Source organism: Erythranthe guttata, chromosome 10, assembly GCF_056151865.1.
Source record: "Erythranthe guttata isolate IM_541 chromosome 10, IM_541, whole genome shotgun sequence".
Taxonomy (NCBI): Eukaryota; Viridiplantae; Streptophyta; class Magnoliopsida; order Lamiales; family Phrymaceae; genus Erythranthe; species Erythranthe guttata.
The window spans coordinates 6,655,962-6,664,146 of record NC_142542.1 but is presented as its reverse complement, the minus strand read 5'-3'; the positions used below and the strand labels follow the sequence as shown (position 1 = coordinate 6,664,146).

Below are 8,185 nucleotides of genomic sequence, written 5' to 3'. Positions count from 1 at the left end.
TAATAATAATAATAATAATAATAATAATAATAATAATAATAATAATAATAATAATAATAATAATAATAATAATAATAACAATAATAATAATAATAATAATAATAATAATAATAATAATAATAATAATAATAATAATAAGAACGAAACAACAACAACAACAACAACAACAACAACAACAACAACAACAACAACAACAACAACAACAACAACGACGATAATTTAACTGTCTTAGACAATAATATTAATAATATTACTGTTCGGGAAAATAATATTCATAATATTACTGTCCCAAACAGTAGGGGTGTGCACGGGTCGGTACGGCTCGGTTTTTGCAATAAACCAAACACGTACCGATATTATCGGTTTTTCATATTTTAAAACCGTGTATGTCGGTTTTTTTTCGGTTCGGTACTAATCGGTTTTACGGTTTTCGGTAAACGGTATCGGTAGCAATTCGGTTTATTTTCACTTTCGGTTTCATTATCAGTTCGAATCGGTTCGGTATAAAACCGATGTTTGATTAACGGTGAATTTAGAATTCTATCACATTTCTTTGAGAAAATTAACAAGTAACAATCCAAAATTAACTAATAAAACAAATTTACTGCAATTAAAAAAAAAAGAAAAAAAAACCATGCTGCCATAAACAAACATAATGAGATTAACTAATAAACCTCATGTCATTAATGTCATCTTCAAAAGAATAAACCTGTTGCCCCAACACAAAAGAAGTCCAACTACATCAAAAGAGTAAGTATGTATCTGAATGTGGCCACATTGATTACCAAAAAAACTTACCGATTTTTACTATCTATCAAACGACGTAGTTTTGTATTCCCAAATCGGTTCGGTTCGGTAAATCGGTTCGGCAAAATTTTTTTTCTCCATACACGTACCGATTTTTTCGGTTTTTCAAAAAATATTTACCGTGTATGCGGTTTTAAGTCGGTACGGTGTATATCGGTTCGGTTTTTTCGGTTTTCGGTTCGGTTTTTCGGTTTCTCGGTTTTTATGCTCACCCCTACCAAACAGTAATTTAGTAGCCAAGACAGTAATATTAATTAAAATATTTTTTCTAAGAAAAAAAAAATTCAAAAAAAAAAAAAGTCAACGCCGGAATCTGCTCGGAAAAAAAATTATTTTCTGAAAAAAAAAATGTGGAGGGTATTTTAGACTAAAGACATGGGGATGGGTTTAATTGATAGTCTGTTTTTTTTTTTTAACCAAAATGCATTTAAGTCTCATGTGATGGACATTTTTGCCATTCGTCCTTTCCAATTTCATTTAATGCGGTGGTACTCTGCTGTAGGGGCCCCCTGGTTTTATCTATCCTACACCCGGTGAAGGTTACACCGGGTGATTTTTTACCGTAGATCTACACATACCAATGTGGGTGTGTGCGTGTTTGTGTGTATATGAATGGTAAAAATCTACCCGGTGTATTTCACCCGGTGTAGGATCTCAAAAGCCGGCGGCCCCCCATCGATTCCTGACGCAATCTTGCGTGTGCGTGCAGCAGCCTTTTTCATTCTCTTTTATTTAAGAAATTATTTTTACCTGGGCCCACTTATTCTTCCCTCCTCTTCTTTCATCCGACACAAGTGTTGCTGTTCACATATTGAAATTATTTTATATTGTGTGGTCCCAAATATCTTCTTTTTTATTCTTATTCTTAAATCTACAGTAATTCTTTCTTTTAACTCCAAATTAAATACTATTTATATTAAAAACTCACAAATAACACAAATTATTCAGTAATTAGGCAACGTAATTACGTCTTTCATGGACACCAGTCACCGCTCATTGGTTCGTCTACATTTTTCTATTTTTGTTTTATTTATACAACAAAATTGTTTTTCCTTGTCTTTATATTTTTTTTTTATTTTATATTAGTTTTGTTTTATTACATTCATGGTCCAAATAGGACCCATATAAATAATATTTATGTTTGAAATTTAATATAATATTTATTTTTTTCAAAAACTTAATTAAAAAAAAAACCTATATAATGGGCAAACAGCACCGCGCGCATTGCGCGGTGCACACCCCCTAGTATATATATATATAGTCTCATCTCACCTTATATCTCTTCTTCTTTCGATCATTAGGATATGTTGGACGAGTGATGTCAGAAATACAATAATTTTTCAAAAAGAAATTATAACAAATCGATACGATAACAAATCTTGAATTTCCAGATCGAAATTGTCTAAATTCGGAAACTCGATTCTAATTCTTAGCCCTGCATATGTGCGTGTACATTTTTTTTCTTTTAAAAATGAGTTACATTGTTTTGTGTTCGATCGTAATTTTCCCTAACTCGGTTAGTTTTATAAAGAGGTTCATAAATAGTTGTATTTTTTTTTTCCGAATTAAACTGATGTATTGAATCTCGCTGTCTATCTGGCACTTAATCAATTATGTTCTTCTATAGTAAGATTTTATGTTGTTGCTGCTGGTTTAAGCAGCAGCTTGTTCTGCTCAACTTCATACAAGGTCGGTAGCTCGTTAATCCTTTCAAAAAGCCTTTTTCTTTAGAAAAAAACAATTTACAATTAATTATTAAAAAAAAAAGTTTGGATTTAAGTCATTTAACTTTATTAAAGATCACTACACCATATTGAACATTTTCTAACGGTACTAATTTATGTAACGGACATGTCCGTTAGAATCTGCAGTTAGAAATTTAAGTTAACCGTTACTATTAATATTGAGTTATTATAAGGGTTAAATACAATTTACACACCTAAAGTATATCATTTATAACACTTACCCCATAAAGTATCATTTGTAACACTTACCCCCTCAAATTCAATTTAATTTGTATTTTAAATCCTAATATATTAAAATTTTATTTTTTAAACTAAAGAAATAACTAAAAGAATAGTTATATTATATTTAAAATGCAATATTTAAAAATATTATCTTGTGTTGGATACATATTTAATAACTAACATCTAATTGTTATTGGACTTTTGAGATCCTACACCGGGTGAAATACACCGGGTAAATCTTTACCATTCATATACACACAAACACACACACCCATATTGGTATGTGTAGATCAACGGTAAAAAATCACCCGGTGTAACCTTCACCGGGTGTAGGATAGATAAAATCTTGTTATTGGAACACGTAATAAATATACTCATATCCATAAACTTTAAGAAATCAATACATAACTAATAGTATGGGAAATTGGATAGGCACCCCTTATTCTAGACTTATATTTGTGGAGATTCAATCTATGAATATAGGTGTAGGTCCTTGATCAATAAAATTAAATTAAATTAAATTATTAGTGTATAGACATAGATACCCCCAATTAATATTTATATATAAATATTTATTTTAGAAATTGAGGGAACAAATCCCACAAATCTCTCACTATCTCTCCTTTCTACACGGTCAAATATCTTTTCCATCACACCTACACACATGGGGTTGTCTAGGGTCCGAGAGGGCCGTACTTCTCGGACCGTAATCTACCAATGAAAATTTGCCAAGTAGGATTAGTACGTACCCAGTAAAAAAAAGTACAATCCCTAGATTACACGTAAAATTACATAAAACCCCTTTTAATTAAACTTAAAACTTTAATTATATAATTAATAATTTAAAAGTTAATTACGAATAAACAAATTTAAATTTATATTAAAATCTTATTCTTCAATAATCGTTTTTGTTGTGTTCATCGTCGTCGTCATTCCTCTCAAGAAAACAAAATCATCGATCTTTTAAGGAGTAGGGTTTTAATTTTTTGTTTGTTTATCTAATTCATGATGCGGTTGAAACTTGTCAACACATTCTTCTCGTTTAAATTGTTTTTTTTAAATCACGTCGCTTTCTCTATCAAGCCTTCCTTTTTCCAGATTTTTGGGTTTTCTTCTCTCGATTCATATAATCTTTTTTATTCCACTATTGTGAAGGTTCTGTGAAAAAAGGAAAAAATACTCATTTTCTTATTGACACTGAAATTTATGTAGCTTCCTTAGTTACACAGATTCAAGCAAGAAAAACGATATTCAAATCTATGTTAGATTGGAACAACTGCGTACATTTCCTGTTAAATGAATTATTTAATATGCCACAAAAATTTTACTCAATTTCTCGCTTGGTATAAGTTAATGGTTCACCCAGACACATTCACCGAAAGATAATGCAGAGAAAACTCCAGTTGATGATTAGGAGTATTAGACTAATGTGACAATAATAATAACAAATGAAAACATTTAGCTGCTATTGATATGTAGGCTGAATGTTTCTTTCATGTGCAAAAACATTCTTTCATGTTATGGCTTTGTTAATAGTTTTGTTTTACTTTCTTACTTTGTTAATGCTCTGCATAGTTTTGATTATTCTAAAGTTCTGAGTGAAAGGCAAATATGATTCTTATCCAAGTAAATTGTGGACAAAAATATCATATGCTACTACCACTAAAATCCAGCTTTCATTTTGGTTGAAATTTCACATTTGAATCATATTGTTCCGAATTATCTGCCTAGCTAGAGGTATCATCAACAATTAAAAAATATTAATCAAGTTATTGCAGGCATGTAGGTTAATCAAACCTAAAACACTTTATTGGTCATTAATAATTAAATAACTTATTGCTGGTAATTTGTAGAGATGCATAATAATACAAATAAGTTAAACAAACTCATCAAATTTTCATTTTTCGTCAATTTGTTTCTACAACTCCGAGATAGGACCAATTTCTCTAAAGTTTAAGATTAGTGGGCTAGCTAGTGTGCATCTGAAGTGTGAGCTTAACTTAAACCGTAAACAATTTATATACATAAAAAGTTGCTGGTGTGTTTCAGCAACACCACTCATCGGCCATCTCTCCATCCGGGGATGTGTTGTATGTAGTCTGGTCTCACAACAGGTTATAGTGTTTTTTATTTCTCCATCATCCAATAATACTTTTAAAATTAATTTAAACAAAGAAGTTCATGGTACAAACGAAAAACTGCATATTTTTGGAAAAATATGAGAGATACACATTATGCACAAGACAAAAAATACCTTGTTGCCATTAGAACAGTAGCCTTTGAATAGCAACAAATGGTCGTTACAACCATTACAAAAAAGGGCCAAAACCAGAAAATATCTATTACATTATAAATTAACTGTTTTCGACGAATCAATAAAATAATATTGATATGAATCCAAAACTTCCACTACAAGGGAGTATAGTATCCAAAAGAAATGCATGAAAATTCTTAAATTTCTGGTTCCAAAATTACAAGCTATAGCAGAGCTCATAACCCAAGAATAGTTGTCCTCCAAGGATTTGAGCACTACATCATCAGTTCGTCACCGTGCACAACACTTCTTATCTCGGCCAAGCAAACCGATGCAAAGATTATATATTCAAATCTGCAACACATAATCTCGTAGCTCAGTCGAAGACATCAAGTGCATGTACAATTGATAATAGAAAATAACATAATTGATGCAAAGATTACATATTGATTTCATTTTGATAAGAAAAGATTTGAAGTTAATTATTACGAGATCACAATAACAAATACATTCAGCTTGTTTGGATGGAATTCACTTTGAAATGAAATTCAAATCGTTAGCTCTCGTTTTGAATCAATTTACAAGTAATTTGGCTTCATTCGGGAAAAAGGTGAAAGAAGCCATACCTTTCTCCTTTGATGATTGTCATCGAGAACGTGTTTGCTGCTACATTATCACCTTATGTTACGATTTTCTATTCAAAAGTTTTAATAATAAGAATAAGCTTCATCAATGAATGAAAGAACTACTTATTTTACTATGTTCTAAACCAGACGCCACACATATATACATACTATGTAATATAACTGTGATTCTTCACTATCAATTCTATTGCATCACATGGCCTGAACTTGGAGAGTGTGGTAACTAGAGTTGAAAACGGCATTCAATCTGAATCCTGCACTCTTGAAATATAAAAGGATATATTAGCAAAATGTGCTCTAGAATTAGAGATAAATCTTATGCCCCCTAAAACATCATTCATGGATTCTACAACTAAAGTCTGATATCAAATAATAGATGTCCTGAAAGGTTTCATATAATAATCTGTCAAGGAGCATACCTAGAAAGTAGCGTACACTCTTTAGTAGAATTTCACTGTTCAACTGGAATATGTAAACTTTAAAGTCGTTCAATCCACCAATGTTCAACTGGAATAAGCCTGAATTTTGTTTTTACTAGCACTCATAAAAGTCGTTCAATCCACCAATTTCACTATTTTCTGAGCAGAGCACCCACTAAATGATTCACGAAATTCACAACTTATCGAGCATAAATAATCAGAAGCCTAAAACTGTGAAACAAAACTCATTTTTTTTATCAACACGAAAAAAAAAGAAAAAAGAAAAAAAATCCACCTATTTAGAGTTGTGAATCATTTTTGCATTAATATTTACCCTTTTAGAGTTCAATTAATTCACTGTATCTAATAGAATTTCACTAAGAAACAAGATATCAACACGACAACAAATTCTGCAGCTCTATCATTTAAAAAAATTCCAAAAAACAGAAAACTCATCATCTGGAATATTAGAGAGAGCAATATAATGCGGAAAAAACAACAGAAATAAATATTTAATAAGAATTTCAGTGATACCTTTTAAGTGGCAGTCTTCGATTTCCCCGGTAATGATTTGAAGAGACCAACTGTAATTCACAATAAAAACAAACGAAATATAAATGTATATCGCTCCTTAATAGCTTATGAATCCTGAGGCACATTGAATAACCATAGAAGTTCATATATCCTCCACCCATCCAAACCAGTTTATTGGCATCAGAGAAGATTGAGAGAGGCGACGAGACGATGAACACTTACCATATTTCCCAACAATTCCAACTTTCTTGGTTCTCTTCGTTAAAGTAGCGCGGAAAAACTAGGGCCTCTCTTCTTAATCTCGATCGGCAGATATTTGATTTCGGGGAAGAACATTTGGAGGTTTTGATTTTATTTGGAGTGTAATTGTGTTAATTGATTTTGATTATTGTGCAATTTTTTAATGAAGATTTTAATAATTTATTGATTTGAGTTTATAAGGTTAATTAAGTAATTTATGTATAGTACAATGTGTGTACGAATGTGTACGATGTGTTTTTGCTGGGTTCGTACTTTTATTTTTAAATTTCATGTATCGTACTAGGTCGTACTAGGGTCGTACATAAAATCAATGGACGAGATTAAAATTTAATTATTTTGAACGCACTAGATTAAATATTTTACGATCCGAGAAGTACAACCCTCTCGGACCCTAGACAACCCCTTATTCTAGACTTATATTTGTGGAGATTCAATCTATGAATATAGGTGTAGGTCCTTGATCAATAAAATAAAATTAAATTAAATTAAATTATTAGTGTATAGACATAGATACCCCCAATTAATATTTATATATAAATATTTATTTTAGAAATTGAGGGAACAAATCCCACAAATCTCTCACTATCTCTCCTTTCTACACAGTCAAATATCTTTTCCATCACACCTACACACATTTCTCTCTCTCTCTCTCTCTCTCTCTCTCTCTCTCTCTCTCTCTCTCTCTCTCTCTCTCTCTCTCTCTCTCTCTCTCTCTCTCTCTCTCTCTCTCACACACACACACACACACACACACACACACACACACATACACACACATACCCCTCTCTCTAACACATGTACTTCTCTCTCTCAAAGTAACTAAATATGAAAATTAATTCTTCATTACTTTATAAAAATATTTAATTTTGTTTACATAAGTATTTTATAGCAATCTTCAATAATTAATTTTCTTGAGATCATATGTGTTGGGTTTTAATTGTTATTTGTATGTTCTCGACAATATTGCATTTTTTTTGTTTGCATTTTCTAATTAGTTTTACATGAACAAACAACAAAATAAAAAAAAAATTGAACAACATCATAAATTTGCAACATAAAATAGAAAACTGCAAATTGCAACTTATAAGTGAAAATTAAATTGTAAGATTATTATCACACGTCAAAAATCAAAAAACAACCAATTAAAAATTGTAAGGGTTTAAGTTTGCTGATTGGGTAATATATTTACAAAAAAATGAACATGCTTTATCATACAGTAAAAAGAACTCGAAACAATAAAATGATTGTGAATTATGAAACGATAATTTTTTTTGCGCTCTAGAGGACCCTGTACTTGTT

At 30.9% G+C, this 8,185-nt stretch overlaps 2 long non-coding RNA genes across 2 annotated transcripts in view; one reads left to right on the top strand and one right to left on the bottom strand.

Moving 5' to 3' along the window:
- The window catches only part of LOC148767383 (uncharacterized), a 57,607-nt gene that overhangs the window by 36,544 nt on the left and 12,878 nt on the right, over positions 1-8,185 (top strand). The window lies entirely within an intron of this gene.
- LOC148767384 (uncharacterized) lies at positions 4,979-7,002 on the bottom strand. Its single transcript, XR_016033888.1, has 3 exons — positions 6,626-7,002; positions 5,655-5,933; positions 4,979-5,382 (listed from the first exon to the last, which is right to left on the bottom strand). It is a non-coding gene; the product is annotated as an uncharacterized LOC148767384 (long non-coding RNA).